The sequence below is a fragment of the Eschrichtius robustus genome, chromosome 6 (assembly GCF_028021215.1).
Source record: "Eschrichtius robustus isolate mEscRob2 chromosome 6, mEscRob2.pri, whole genome shotgun sequence".
Lineage (NCBI taxonomy): Eukaryota > Metazoa > Chordata > Mammalia > Artiodactyla > Eschrichtiidae > Eschrichtius > Eschrichtius robustus.
In genome coordinates, this window is record NC_090829.1 from 27612490 (window position 1) to 27628927 (window position 16438).

The following is a 16438-nucleotide window of genomic DNA, read 5'->3' on the forward strand; positions in this document are numbered from 1 at the left end:
AAAGTATATCCTCTGTCCAAGGCTGTTCTTAATTTCATATTTGTTATTGGTTTCATAATTTATTATGGCTAAAAACATAGAAGAGGAAACCATAATCACCAGTATGTTAAAACTATCTAGAATCTAAATATTTAGACATATTTTTAGACATTACTTTAGATTATATTTATCGAATAGGTAGAAAAGGAAAGGTGTTTAAAGATGATCTAGACAGAGAAAAAAAGGCAAAGAAAAAAAGGAGGAAATGGTATTAAGGTACTGAGAAATTAAGAGCATCTATATAAGATATGGAAGAGAAAACAACTCATATCTTCCTAATTCCATAGACCCATGTCAGAAAGGGAGACTTTGCTGTGAGGGATGGTGCAGTGCTGTCGATGGTCACAGTCGTGCTAAGTGAATGCAGAAAATGTCTACTTGTCGTGTATTCAGCTATGGAGGGGAATATAGGATGATTGCTATGTTTATGCACCATATAGTATTATATTAAGTAAATTGGCTTGAGATACAGTTTTATAAACCACAGTCATGGCTTCTCTTTCTGCACTGTTTGAGGAAGGTGTGAGAGGGCTTTCTCTCAATGCACACATGTGAAGAGGGAGAGAGTGAAAATGGAAGGTGAGGTAGGACGTCACCCTGGGCCCAGGGCACCCTTGTTTAGCTCAGCAGTGGTTGTTCAGAAGTGGGAAATGGGTATTAGACAAGGGGAAAGGCGCTTGGCAACCAAGGCTGTAAGTAGGAGGATATCTAGACCACTGGCATCCTAAGTGAACTCTGTACCTTAGCAGGGGCTAATCTCTTCATGGGGGAAACAGAGATGTGCTGACATCTGACACCCACGTGGTATCTTACCAAAGGACTTCCCACATTGAACCACACTTTGAAAACCTCTCCTTGCTTAAAGCCAGGAGGGAGCAATTCATGGTCCCACTTGTCCACAGCCCTCATTAACATGGGTCATAGGATGTCAGAAGCCACCAAAAGTGGCTAAAAGTGATTAAAAGATATGTATGGAGACGAAAACCACTCTCTAATATCGGTGTGGATAGACTTTTAGTCAGATGGAGATGTTCACGAATTTTATCACAATGACCTCTCTTTAAGTGTCTTTACTCTGATTTAGACAGGGCTTTACTCTGCCTTTAAAAGAACCATTCTTGACATTGCCATCTCCCAGTCAAAGTCTAATGAGAAAAAAATTAAACTGATTCATGAGATGGGATCTATTACCTAAGTGTTTCATTAAGTAGCTTAATCTCAAAAATCTTCAGTTTTTTTGTAAAATGAGATCAATGGGCTTACATAATCTCTATGTTTCCTTCTAGTTACTTAAAAAATGAAAAGAAAACAAAGAATCTATGGTTATGTCTTTATGATGTATTAAATTTTTAACTTGGGAAAGGAATAAGTGCTGGTCATAGCCTCAGATGCTAAAAATAAACTGAGTAATCATCATCACTTTATACTACTTTTAAGGTTATAATGTAGACTTCCATTTAGAAACAAAAAGAAAAGAAGAAAATTAAAGACATTCCTTTTAAAAAACTGAAGAGTTATCAAGCAGTAAATTTGTTAATTTATATTTAATGATAAAGACATATGTATATTTCACAAATACATATAAAGTTTTAAATACTAAACTATAAATGGAGTGCTGTATAATGTAAGTATCTGTATTTTGGGGTTTTATAATCTCAATAATGTGTGCTTTAGAATAATACATTTAAAAAAAATCAGAATACAAATTATCAAACAGCTCCTTTTGAGAGAAAACTTTGTTTCAAGAAACTAAACAAAACCAAGAACATTATAAATATCTAATACTATGCATTATAAATAATGTTTATTGAAAATGATACTTTTAATTTTTTGTTGAGATGCTATTGACATATAACATTGTATTTATTAGTTTTAGGTGTACCTCATAATGATTGATATATCTACTTATAGTGTAATGATTAGCACAATAAGTTAACATCCATCACCACACCTAGATAAAAATTTCTTTTCCTTGTGAACTGATTATTTAAGATTAGCAACTTTCAAATGTATAATACATTGTTGTTAATTATATTCACCATACTGTAAATCACATCCCCAGGACTTAGTTTACTTAAAACTGGAATTTGTACCTGTTCACCCCCTTCCCTCATTTCACCAACCCACTACACCCAAACCTCTGGCAACCACCAATCTGTTTTCTGTATCTATGAGTTCAGTTTTTTTTTTAATTCCACATATATTGAGATAAGACATTATTTGCCTTCTTTTTCTAACTTATGTCATTTAGCATAATGCCCTGAAGGTCCATCATGTTGTTGCAAATGGTAGAATTTCCTTATTTTTCTGACTGAATAACATTCCATTGTGTGTGTGTATGTGTGTGTATAACTATATCATATTTTCTTTATCCATCTATCTGTCAATGGAAACATAGGTTGTTACCAAGTCTTGGCTACTGTAAATATGCTGCAGTGAACATGGGGGTGCAGTTATCTCTTGGAGATAGTGATTTTGTTTCCTTTGGTTAAATACCAAGAATGGAAAAAAGGGAACTGATCATATGGTAGTTCTGTTTAATTTTTTGAGAAATCTCCATACTGTTCCCCACAGCAGCCCCTCCACTTTACATTCCCATCACAACAGTATGCAAGGGTTCCCTTTTCTCCACATCCTCATGAACACTTGTTGTCTCCTCTCTTTTTGATAATAATCATTCTAACAGGTGTGAGGTGATATCTCACTGAAGTTTTGATTTGCATTTCCCTGATGATTAGTGCTGTTGAGTGCTTTTTCATGTAATTATTGGCCATTTGTATGTCTTCTTTGGAAGATATCTTATCAGATCCTCATTTTTAAATCATTTTTAATCAATTTTCCTTTCTACTAAGTTGTATGAGATCTTTATATATTTCAGTTATTAGTCCCTTATCAGAGATGATTTGCAATATTTTTTCCCATTCCATGTGTTGCCTTTTCATTTTGTTCATGGTTTCCTGTGCTGTAAATAATCTCTTTAATGTAGTCCTTCTTGTTTATCTTAGTTTTTGTTATGTGCTTTTGTAATTTATCCAAGAAAACATTGCCTAGACCAATGTCAAGGAGCTTATTTCCTATGTTTTCTTCTAGGAGTTTTATGTCTTACTTGCAAGACTTTCATTTATTTTGAGTTGATTTTTGTGTATGGTATAAGATAGTAGTCCAGTTTCATTCTTTTGCATGCGGCAATCCCGTTTTCCCAACACCATGTATTGAAGAGACTGTTGTTTCCCGTTGTATATTGTTGTTCCTTTATCATAAATTAAATAACCACGTGTGTGCAGGTTTATTTCTGGGCTCTCTATTCTGTTCCCTTGATCTATGTGTCTGCTTTTATGCCAATACCACACTGTGTTGATTATTATAGCTTTGTAATATGGTTTGAAATCAGAAACCATATTACATATGATATAATGCCTCCAGCTTGTTTTTCTTTCTTGACATTGCTTGGGTTATTCATGTCTTTTGTGGTTTTGTACAAATTCTAGGCTTGTTTCTTCACTTTTGGTGAAAATTGCCATTGGAATTTTGATAGGGTTTTCATTGAATCTGTAGATTGTTTTGGTTAGTAAGGACCTTTGAACAATATTAATTTCTTCCAATCCATGAGAATATCTTTCCATTTATTTGTGTCTTCTTCAGTTTCTTTCACCAGTATCTTTCGGTTTTCATTGTACAGATCTTTCACCTCCTTGGTTAAATTTATTCCTAGATATTTGATTCTTTTTGATGCAGTTGTAAATGGGATTGTTTACTTAATTTATTTTTTAAGATACTTCATTGTTAGTGTATAGAAATGCAACTGATTTTGTATATTGATTATGTATCCTGCAACTATACTGAATTTGTTTATTAGTTCTAACAGTTACTGGAGCAGTCTTTAAGATTTTCCATGTAATATCATGTCACCTGCAAATAGAGTTTTACTTCTTCATGATTTGGATGCCTTTTATTTCCTTTTATTGTCTAATTGCTCTCTCATGGACTTCAACTGAATAAAAGTGGATAGAGTGGGCATTCTTTTATTCTTCTTGATCTTAGATGAAAAGCTTTCAAATTTTCAGTGTTGAATATGTTAACTCTGGGCTTGTTATATGTGGTCTTTACTGTGTTGAGGTACATTCCTTCTATAGCCAGTCTTTTGAGAGTTTTTTTATCATGAATGTATGTTAAATTTTGTCAAATGCTTCTTTTTTGGCACCTATTCAGAAGATCATATGATTTTAATCCCTCATTTTATTAAGTGTTTTATCACATGGCTTGATTTGCAGATGCTGAACATCCTTGCCTCATTGGAATAAGTCCTACTAGACCATGTGTATGATTCTTTGAATGTATTGTTGAATTCCATTTGCTTATGTTAAGAATTTTTGCATCGATGTTTTTCAGGGATATTGGACCATAATTTTCTCTTCTTGTACTGTCCTTATCTGGTTTTGGCATTATGGTAATGCTGTCTTTGTAGAAAGAGATTGGAAGTGTTATCTCCTCTTCTGTTGTTTGGAAGAGTTTGAGAAGGATGACTATTTTTAAATTAATTTTTATTGGAGTATAGTTGATTTACAGTGTTGTGTTAGTTTCTGCTGTACAGCAAAGTGAATCAGTTACACATATACATATATCCACTCTTTTTTTAGGTTCTTTTCCTATAGAGGTCATTAGAGAGTATTGAGTAGAGTTTGCTGTGCTACACAGTAGGTTCTTATTAGTTATCTATTTTATATACAGTAGTGTATACTTGTCAATCCCAATCTCACAATTTATCCCTCCCCCCCTTCCCTGTTGGTAACCATAAGTTTGTTTTCTACATCTGGGATTCTATTTCTGTTTTGTAAATAAATTCATTTGTACCATCTTTTTAGATTCCACATATAAGTGATATCATATGCTATTTCTCTTTCTCTGTCTGACTTACTTCACTCAGTATGACAATCTCTAGGGTCATCCATGTTGCTATAAATGGCATTATTTTGTTCTATTTATGGCTGAGTAATATTCCATTGTATATACATACCACATCTTCTTTATCCATTTCTCTGTTGATGGACATGTAGGTTGCTTCCATGTCCTGCCTAGTGTAAATAGTGCTGCATTGAACATTGGAGTGCATGTATCTTTTTGAATTATGGTTTTCTCTGGGTATATGCCCAGGAGTGGGATTGCTGGGTCATATGGTAGCTCCATTTTTAGTTTTTAAGGAACTTCATACGGTTCCCCATAGTGGCTGTACTAACTTACATTCCCACCAACAGTGTAGGAGGGTTCTCATTTCTCCACACCCTCTCCACCATTTATTGTTTGTAGAATTTTTGATGATGGCCATTCTGACTGGTGTGAGATGATACCTCACTGTAGTTCTGATTTGCGTTTCTCTAATAATTAGTGATGTTGAGCATGTTTTCCTGTGCTTTTTGGCCATCTGTATGTCTTCTTTGGAGAAATGTCTATTTAGATCTGCCCATTTTTTAATTGGGTTATTTGCTTTTTGATATTGAGCTTCAGGAGCTCTTTATATATTTTGGAGATTAATCCCTTGTTGGTTGCTTCGTTTGCAAATATTTTCTCCCATCCTGAGTGTTGTCTTTTTGGTTTTTTTTATGATTTCCTTTGCTATGCAAAAGCTTTTGAGTTTAATTTGGTCCCATTTGTTTATTTTTTTTTAATTTTTATTACTCTAGGAGGTGGATCAAACAAGATCTTGCTGTGATTTATGTCAAAGAATGATCTGCCTATGTTTTTCTCTGAGAGTTTTATAGTGTCTGGCTTTACATTTAGGTACTTAATCCATTTTGAGTTTATTTTTGTGTATGGTGTTAGGGAGTGTTCTAATTTCATTCTTTTACATGTAGCTGTGCAGTTTCTCCAGCACCACTTATTGAAGAGACTGTCTTTTCTCCATTGTATATTCTAGCCTCCTTTGTCATAGATTATGTGACCATAGGTGTGTGGGTTTACCTCTGGGCCTTCTATCCTGTTGCATTGATGTATATTTCTGTTTTTGTGCCAGTACCACACTGTTTGATTACTGTAGCTTTGTAGTATAGTCTGAAGTCAGGGAGCCTGATTCCTCCAATTCCGTTTTTCTTTATCAAGATTGCTTTGGCTCTTCCAGGTTTCTGTGTTTCCACACAAATTGTAAGATTTTTCATTCTAATTCTGTGAAAAATGCCATTGGTAATTTCACAGGGATTGCATTGAATCTGTAGATTGCTTTGGGTAGTATAGTCATTTTCACAATATTGAGTCTTCTAATCTAAGAATATGGTGTATCTCTCCATCTCTTTGTTTCATCCTTGATATCTTTCATCAGTATCTTATAGTTTTCTGAGTACAGGTCTTTTGCTTCCTTAGGTAGGTTTATTCCCAGGTATTTTATTCTTTGTGATGTGATGGTAAATGGGATTGCTTCTTAATTTCTCTTTCTGATCTTTCATTGTTACCATATAGGAATGCAAGAGACTTTTGTGTATTAATTTTGTACCCTGCAACTTGATTGCAACTTGATTGATGAGCTCTAGTAGTTTTCTGGTAGAATCTTTAGGATTTTCTATGTATAGTATCATGTCATTTGCAATCAGTGACAGCTTTAGTTCTTCTTTTCCAATTTGGATTCCTTTTATTCCTCTGATTGCTGTGGCTAGGACTTCCAAAACTGTGTTGAATAAAAGTTGCGAGTGGACATCCTTGTCTTGTTCCTGATCTTAGAGGAAATGCTTTCATTTTTTCACCATTGAGAATGATGTTTGCTGTGGGTTTGTCGTGTATTGCCTTTATTATGTTGAGCTAGGTTCCTTCTGTGCCCACTTTCTGGAGAGTTTTTTTTATCATAAATGAGTGTTGAATTTTGTCAAAAGCTTTTTCTACATCTGTTGAGATGATCGTATGGTTTTTATTTTTCAGTTTGTTAATATGGTGTATAACACTGATTGATTTGTGTATATTGAAGTAGCCTTTCATCCCTGGGATAAATCCTACTTGATCATGGTGTATGATCCTTTTAATGTGTTGTTGGATTCTGTTTGCTAGTAATTTGTTGAGGATTTTTGCATTTATATTCATCAGTGATACTGTCCTGTAATTTTCTTTTTCTGTGATATCTTTTTCTGGTTTTGGTATCAGGGTGATGTTGGCCTTGTTGAGTGAGCTTTGGAGTATTCCTTCATCTGCAATTTTCTGGAGGAGTTTGAGAAGGATAGGTGTTAGCTCTTCTGTAAATGTTTGATAGAATTCGCCTGTGAAGCCATATGGTCCTGGACTTCTGTCTGTTGGAAGATTTTTAATCACAGTTTCAATTTTATTACTCATGATTGGTCTGTTCATATTTTCTATTTCTTCCTTGTTCAGACTTGGAAGGTTGTACCTTTCTATGAATTTGTCCATTTCTTCTAGGTTGTCCATTTTATTGGCATATAGTTGCTGGTAGTAGTCTCATGATTCTTTGTATTTCTGTGTTGTCTGTTGTAACTTATCCTTTTTCATTTCTAATTTTATTGATTTGAGTCTTCTCCCTTTTTTTCTTGATGAGTCTGGCTAAAGGTTTATCAATTTTGTTTATCTTCTCAAAGAACCAGTTTTAGTTTTATCGATCTTTGCTGTTGTTTTTTGAATTTCTATTTCACTTATTTCTCCTCTGATCTTTGTGATTTCTTTCCTTCCACTAATTTTTGGTTTTGTTTGTTCTTCTTTCTCTAGTTGCTTTAGGTGTAAGGATAGGTTGTTTATTTGAGATTTTTCATGTTTCCTGAGGCAAGGTTGTATCAGTATAAACTTTGCTCTTGGAACTGCTTTTGTTGCATCCCATAGGTTTTGAGTCATCACGTTTTTGTTTTCATTTGTCTCTAGGTATTTTTTGATTTCCTCTTTGATTTCTTCAGTGATCCATTCGTTATTTAGTAACATTTTGTTTAGCCTCCACGTGTTTGTTTGTTTTTCAGTTTTTTCCTGTAATTGATTTCTAATCTCATAGCATTGTGGTCGGAAAAGATATTTGTTATGATTTCAATTTTATTAAATTTACCAAGGCTTGCATTGTGGACCAGCATGTAATCTATCCTGGAGAATTTTCCATGTGCAGTTGAAAAGAATGTGTATTCTGTTGCTTTCATGTGGAGTGTTCTATAAATTTCAAATAAGTCCATCTGGTCCAGTGTGTCATTTAAGGCCTGTCTTTCCTTATTGCTTTTCTGTCTGGATGATCTGTCCATTGATGTAAGTGGGATGTTAAAGTCCCCCCCCCCATTATCATGTTATTGTCAGTTTGTCCTTTTATGGCTGTTAGCATTTGCCTTATATATTGTGGTGCTCCTGTGTTGGGTGAATCTGTATTTACAATTGTTATATCTTCTTCTTGGGTTGATCCCTTGATCATTATGTAGTGTCTTTCTTTGTGTCTTGTAACAATCTTTATTTCAAAGTCTATTTTGTCAGATGTGAGCTTTGCTACTCTGACTTTCTTTTGATTTACATTTGCATGGAATATCTTTTTCCATCCCCTCACTTTCAGTTTGTACGTCTCTCTAGATCTGAAGTGGGTTTCTTGTAGGCAGCAGATATATGGGTCTTGTTTTTGTATCCATTCAACCAATGTATGTCTTTTGGTTGGAGCATTTAATCCATTTACATTTAAGGTAAGTATAAATATGGATATTCTTTTTGCCATTTTGTTAATTGTTTTGGATTTGTTTTTGTAGGTGTTTTTTTCTTCCTTTTGTCTTTTGCTCTCTTCTCTTGTGTTTCTGCCTAGAGAAATTCCTTTAGCATTTTTTGTAAACCTGATTTGGTCGTGCTGAATTCTCTTAGCTTTTGCTTGTCTGTAAAGCTTTTGCTTTCTCCATCAAATCTGAATGAGAGCCTTGCTGGGTAGAATATTCTTGGTTGTAGGTTTTCCCCTTTCATCACTTTAAATATATCCTGCCACCCTCTTCTGGCCTGCAGAGTTTCTGTTGAAAAATCTGCTGATCACCTTATGGGGATTCCCTTGTATGTTATTAGTTGCTTTTCGCTTGTTGCTTTTAATATTTTTTCTTTGTATTTAATTTTTGTTAGTTTGATTAATATTTGTCTCGGCCTGTTCCTCCTTGGGTTTATCCTGTATGGGACTGCTGCCACTTCCTAGACCTGGGTGACTATTTCCTTTCCCATGTTAGGGAAGTTTTCTACTCTAATCTCTTCAGATGTTTTCTCAGGCCCTTTCTCTTTTTCTTCTTCTTCTGGGACCCTTATAATTCTAATGTTGTTGTGTTTAATGTTGTCCCAGAGTTCTCTGAGACTCTCCTCATTTCTTTTCATTCTTTTTTCTTTATTTTATTCCATAGCACAGATTTCCACCATTCTGTCCTCCAGGTCACTAATCCATTCTTCTGCCTCAGTTATTCTGCTGTTGTTTTCTTCTAGTGTATTTTTCATTTCAGTTATCATTTTATTCATCTCTATTTCTTTGTTCTTTAGTTCTTCTAAGTCTCTGTTAAACTTTTCTTGTATCTTCTCAATCTGTGCCTTTATTCTTTTTCCGAGATCATGGATCATCTTTACTATCATTACTCTGAATTCTTTTTCAGATAGATTGCTTATCTCCTCATTTAGTTCTTGTAGGTTTTTATCTTGCTCCTTCATGTGCAACATATTTCTTTGTTGTCTCATTTTGTCTAACTTACTGTGTTTGTGGTCTCTTTTCCGCAGGCTGCAGGATCGTAGCTCCTCTTACTTCTGGTGTCTGTCCCCCAGTGGGTGAGGTTGGTCCAAAGGCTTGTGCCATTATCCCCTTGCTAGGGGGTTTGATTGGTGTTGTGGTGATCAGAGCCTGCCCTAGATATTGAGTGGGGCCTCCCCTTTGCTCTGTGGTTTTCACTGCTCTGTCAGGGGTGGGGTCTGCTCCCTACTTGTTGGAGTAGAGGCCCCCAGATCTGTTTCTTAGCTGTGATTCTGATCTGTGGTGTGAGGTAGGTGGGTTTGGAGCATTCCCACTGGGAGAGAATCCACTGAGTATTCCTTTTCTGGAGCTGTTCATCTTTAAATATGCTCTGTTGCATTCCCTTTCGCCCATTGTGCGGGCTCACAAAGTATACTGTTGTTGGCACTGCTCTCGGTCTAACCTTAACTGTGTGTATGCCTGCAGTTGGCCCTGGTGACTCTCATGCATTGTTTTCATGCAGCCACTGGTGCAGGTCCACTGAGGTCAGGTCCCAGGACTGCAGTAGTTGTGGTCCTGTGGGAGCTAAGGAGGCAGCTCAGACTCTGGTCTGGCCCAACCCCTGCATGTATGTGCCCACAGAGCCCACAGCTGCTAAAGCCAGACCCATCTCAGCTGCCATCTCAGCTGTGAGAACACTTGTTGTACTTTCGGATGTTTCGCAGGCACAGAATTTAGGAGGCTGTCAACAGAGCTGTAACTCCTTAGTTGGTGCAGCTGTGAGGAGAGATTTCAGCTCTTCTTCCTTAGTCACACAGCCCCTGGGTCTCAGCTGGGGTTTCAGCCACTTCTCTGGGCATATTTCCTAGTGGTAGGAGTTATCTGCACCCTCCCGGGACATTGAGTCAGGTCCCAGGACCAACTGATGGATTTCCTAGTAGTGAGAGCTATCTGTGCCCTCGTGGGACAGCATGGGCAGGTCCTGGGGCCCACTGGTGGAATTCCTAGTGGATGGATCTATCCACACCCTTCCAGGTCAGCAGGGGTGGGTTCTGGGGCCTGCTGCCATGATTCCTAGTGGATGGAGCTGTCCGTGCCCTTCTGGGTCAGCAGGGGTGGGTCATGTGGCCCGCTGGTGGATTTTCTAGTGGAGGAAGCTGTCTGTGCCCTTCTGAGTCAGTGGGCGCATGTCCTGAGGCAGGCTGGCAGAATTGTTAGTGGCTGGAGCTGTCCGCACCCTTCTGGGTCAGCAGGGGTGGGGTCTGGCATCTACCTGTGGGTCTGGAAGAGGCAGCCAGTGCCGGCCTCTGAAGCCCAAGATGGTGGCGGTGACTTGTGCCCACCCCCTGAGTTCCTGTAGGCAGTTTCCTGTTGCCTGGGAGCGTTCACAGGGACAGAAGTTCTTATGGTGGTCCTCCCCTGTCCTCATGCACCCAATAATGGTGCCTTGCCTCTCTGGCAGGCCCAGGCTTCTTCCTATTACACCCTCAGTTGCCATGGCCCGACCTCTTCAGGGTGTTTCTGCACCTAGCCCTGGTCCTCTCCCTGGGACTGAGCTTTGGAGTCTGAGTGACTGACCCCCCCCCACCGCCCCACCACCAACAAAGTATCTCAGGTTGGGGAATGCATGGTGGTGGTGCCAACCCTCTGTGCAAGTTCGTCTCCATTTTGCCTTGCACAGATTGGTTCCTGCTCTCCCCTCTTAGGCTCTGAATCTCCCCCTCCATCCAGTCTAATTTCTCTGCTGGTGAGAAGCCCTCCCAAGGTGTGGGAACCTTTCCTCCTTCACAACTCCCTTCCTGGGGTGCAGGCCCTGTCCTCATTCCTTCTTTTTCTTTTTCCTTTTGTCGTACTGGGTTACTTGGAGGTTTCTCTTGTCTTTTCGGGCATTTGAGGTCTTCCGTTGGCACTCAGTAGCTGTCCTGTGTGAATTGCTCCACTTGTAGATGTATTTTCAATGTTTCTGTGGAGAGAGGTGAAGTCTGCTTCCTACTCCTCCACCATCTTGATCTCGACTCCCCAGATTCCAGTATTTTTTATCAATGGTTTTTCGGCTGTTTGTTGTGATTGGTGTACTCATGAAAGGAGATCCTCCTACTCTGCCATCTTGTCTTCTCCTAGAGACTGTCTTCTAAAAAACAAATCTGTAGCCCCAACTCTTCTCAATAGACAAAATTAAGATATGTAAGACAAGTCTAAAAATGAGAAACGAAATAAGTATAGTTTTTAATTAACACTGAATATGTAAGAAAAAAATACATGTAAATTTTTGGTATAAACTCAAATATGTTTTAAAAAGTTAACTTTTAAAAAAATAATGTGTTTTTGGGAGTGTCAGCTAATTTTCTAAAGTAACTAGTGCCAACACTGTGCTGGATAAAAGTCAGTCAATTGTAGCTAGTTTGTAAGAACAGGAGCAGAGTAATTTGCCCTTTACTTAGTTCTGTGGTGGCAGGTAACAACCTTTGACTATGCCCAAACATGCTGAAATCTAATGTTATCACATTGTATTACAGTGGTAATATAAGTTTGCTTCCTCCCTGCCAGCATAGTCTGTGAACTTCTGAGAGATAGGACCATATTTTAATTACCAACAGAACCACTGGCCAGGATCTGCAGAGAAGGCTCGTTCATGAAGCCGAAAGCGGGCTTGGCTGACATCTTAGCAAGCCCAAGGACCACGGTATGGGCTGAGATGTGTGGGTGAGCTTGTGGACCTGAATGCCAGCCTGCCGAGCCTCTCCTGAGAGAGGGAGCTGGGGCTGGTTGGTCCTTGGGCCGAGTGGCTCCCTCACTCTGTGCCACAGTGCCAACAGCCAAGCTTATCATTCCCAGGCAGCATATTAGAGGTTCATTCTCTTGATAAACTAAATTGCTACAGAGAAAATAAGTACAAACACTGACATGTGGGGGACCAAACCCACACCTTAAACCCACAAGCTGGTTGATGATGTCTTTCTGAGAAGGATGAATGTTAATTCATCTTTAAATGTTTGGTATTAATCACTATACCATTTGGTATATAATCACCATGTGGTCCTGGCTTTTGTTTGTCAAGAGGTTTTCAATTACAGATTCAATATCCTTACTAATAACTGGTCTGCTCAAATTTGCTACTTCTTCATGATTTATTCTTGGTTTGTTGGATGTTTCTAGGAATTTATCTATTTAGATAGTCCAATTTGTTGGCATGTAATTGTTCATAGTTGTCTTTTATGATCCTTTGTATTTCTGTGGTGTCAGCTGTAACATATTTTCTTTCAGTTTTTATTTGTTTGAGTCACCTTTGTTTGTGTAAGTGTAGCTAAATATTTGCCTATTTTGTTTATGTTTTCAAAAACCAGCTCTTAGTTCTATTGATCTTTCCTATTGCCTTTTTAGTCTCTATTTCATTTATTTTTGCTCTAAGGTTTCTTATTTTTTTCCTTCTACTAGTTTTTGTCTTAGTTTGTTCATTTTCTAATTCTTTGATATGTAAAGTCAGGTTGTTTATTTGAGATCTTTCTTATTTTTTAGTGTTGCATTTATTGCTATGAACTGCCCTCTTATAACTGCTTTTCCTGCATCCCATAATTTTGGTATGTTGTATTTCCATTTTCGTTTGTCTCAAGATATTTTCTGAGTTCTCTTCTGATTTCTTCTTTGACCCTTTGGTTGTTCAATTTTCCACAAGTTTGTGAAGTTTCTAGTTTTCTTCTTGTACTTGATTTCTAGTTTCAGACTATTATGTTTGAAAAAAATGCTTCATGTGATTTCAATTTTCTTAGATTTATTAAGGCTTGTTTTGTGACATAATATATGATGTATCCTGAAAATATTCCTTTTGTACTTAAGAAAAATGTGTATATTGCTTCTTTTGGATGGAATGTTCTATAAATGTCTTTTAAGTCCACCTGGTCTAAGGTGTTGTATAAGTCCACTGTTTCCTTATTGATTTTCTGTCTGGATGATCTATCTGTTGATGAAAGTGAGGTATTGAAGTCCCCTACTATTATTTTATTGTTATCTATTTCTCTCTTTAGTTCTGTTAATATTTGCTTTATATATACAGGTGCTCCAATGTTGGGTGCACAAATATTTACAATTTTATATCCTCTTGGTGGATTGTCACTATTTAATAATCTTTTTTGCCTCTTACTACAGTCCTTGTCTTAAAGTCTATTTTGTCTTAAACGAGTATAGCTATTCCAACTTTCTTTGGTTAAAATTTTCTTGGAATATTTTCTCCATCCCTTGACTTTCACTTGTGTGTGTTCTTAAAGCTGAAGTGAGTTTCTTGTGCCAACATATAGTTGGATCATGTTTTTTGTTTTTTAAATTCAGCCACTCTTTTTTTTTTTTTGGAGAATTTAGATCATTTACACTTAATTACTGATAGTTATGGATTTAATATTGTCATTTTGTTAATTGTTTTCTGGCTGTTTTCATTGAACAATTTCATTGTTCTTCTCTTCTATTTTTATCTCCAGTTATGCTTTTATAATTTTTGTTGTAATATTCTTATATTCCTTTCTCTTTATCTTTTGTGTATCTATTATATGTGTTTGTTTTGTGGTCACCATTAGGCTTACATAAAACACCTTAACAGCAGTTCACCTGAGTAGAAAAGAACTTGAGTTTAAACATATTCTAGAGATCCACGTTTTTACTCTCCCTGTTGACCATGTTTTATGTATCTGATACCGCAATTTACATCTTTTCACTTTCTTTCCTCTTTCTTGGATCCCTATAATGTGAATATTAGTCCACTCGATGTTGTCCCTTAAATGCCTTAAGCTATCTTCAGTCTTCTTCATTCTTCTTTTTTGATCCTCTATTTGAATGAATTCCGCTGCCTGTCTTCAGATTTGCTGATCCACTTTCCTGCTTCATCTATTCTGCTGTTGAACCCCTTTTGAAATTTCCGCTTCATTTCCTTTATTCTTTATCTATGTTTGGTACTTTCTTATATTTATCTCCCTTGTTGAAATTCTCACTTTGTTTAAGCATTCTTCTCCTAACCATGGTGAGCATCTTTACAACCATTATATTGAATTCATTATCAGGTAAATCACTTACCTTCATTTAGTTAATGTATTTTCTGAATTTTTATCTTGTTCTTTTGTTTTTAATATATTCCTCTTTTTCTTTATTTTCTTGACTCCCTGTGTTGGTTTCTGTGCATTAGATAAAACACTCACCTCTTTCAGTCTTGAGTGGCCTTTTGTAGGAGGTGAAACTTCTCATTCAACCCTGCCCTAGTCTTGGTTGTCTCTCAGACTTTTGTGATTTCTTTATTCTTAGTGGTTAACAGTGGTTGAGGGTGTGCTAAGATCTGTCAGTGTCCTAAAGAAGATGATTTCAGTCAACACCTAGATGAAGGCTGATTGGAAGCTGGACTTTCAGGCTATAGATTTTGTAAAGTATATAAATATATTTCCTTCAGGAGAAGACTGGGAGATGGATATTTCTCTCTTTTCCTATGCACTGAGCCATGGGATGGGGGGCAGGTAGCCAGTTAAGACTGTTTCTTTGTTTGTTACCAAACTGCTGAACCTATGGACACAAGCCCTGCTGGCCCCCGAGGCCAATCTATCAAGGGATTTGTCCTGTGGATGGCAGCCACAAAAGCTGGGGATGCCACACATGTGTATAAGCTCCGTTTTGAAGACATCAGTGACCTCAGAGTGTAAAGTAGGTAAGTAGGTTTCCACTGGCCTCCATGGTCTCTGGAGAGTATTGTAGTAGGTCCCTACATGTGTGTTAAATTTTAACCTGCACCCAAAAATAAAATTTTTAAAAGGTGTTTTTTTTAATTTAAGGAAATAGGGTACTTTCACAGAAAGATGGGGCTTGTTTCAGTGTGTTGCCTGTGTATTGGGCCTAGAGGGATTAGCTATAGTGAGTCAAGTGAGCCCCTAAAAACTGTCTCTGAGCTCTCTGTAGCCTTGTGGGTCTCATGGATGTAGGTCCCATTGGTTTTCAAAGTTAGAGGTTTTGGTGGCCCCATCTCTCTGGTAGAAATCTTAAAAGTTGGAGCACCAGGTGTGAGGTCAAACCCTCCATTCCTCAGGGAGAAGCTGGGAGATGTGAGTTCCCTCCTGGTCTGTGTTCTTATGCCAGGAGTGGGGTTTATGGCAAGACTGTGTCATAGTGTCTCCTACCCATTTCAGTGTTTTAGTTTACTTTTTTTCCATTTATTCAATATGTAGAGTCATTCAGCTAGTTTCTGGATTTCTTTCAGAGGGAATTGTTCTGTGTGTAGCTGTAGATTCATTGCATTCATGGGAGGAGGTGAGTTCAGGAGCCTGCTCTGACACTATCTTTAACTGGTCCACTATAAGTAATTTAAATGTAATAGGTGATAATTGTATATTTTAACCAAATCCATTACTCTGCTAGTACAATTCAGGTTCTAAATCTACTACTGGAAAGGAACTGTCCAGAGATATAAAGGTGGATTTACGGATACATTCTACAACTGGCAGTTTTCACTAAACTCCTTATATCTGGAAGGAAGACACTCTGGTTCATGAATCTACCCAGGTTCTCTTTCCCTGGCAGCAGTCCGGATCTAGTGGCTTCCTAAGTTTATTCTTGCACATGGAGAACACTGAAAACATCTGGTAGAGTCAAAGGAGTCATTTAGCACAAGTGGAGGTGCTCTTCTAGGAAGCCAGGCTACTGGGACTGCTGGTCAGCACTCTCCAACATTGCAGTGTCCCTTCATCTGAGCTGGTAATTCACAGTCTGTGGAACAGAGCCCGTGGAACACAGGTTTTATAGGGTTCA

The 16438-nt window shown here is 37.6% G+C and overlaps 1 protein-coding gene across 1 annotated transcript in view; it reads right to left on the reverse strand.

The window, feature by feature from the left end:
* LOC137765836 (phospholipid scramblase 2-like) overlaps positions 1-16438 on the reverse strand; it is a 40327-nt gene that overhangs the window by 9604 nt on the left and 14285 nt on the right. The window lies entirely within an intron of this gene.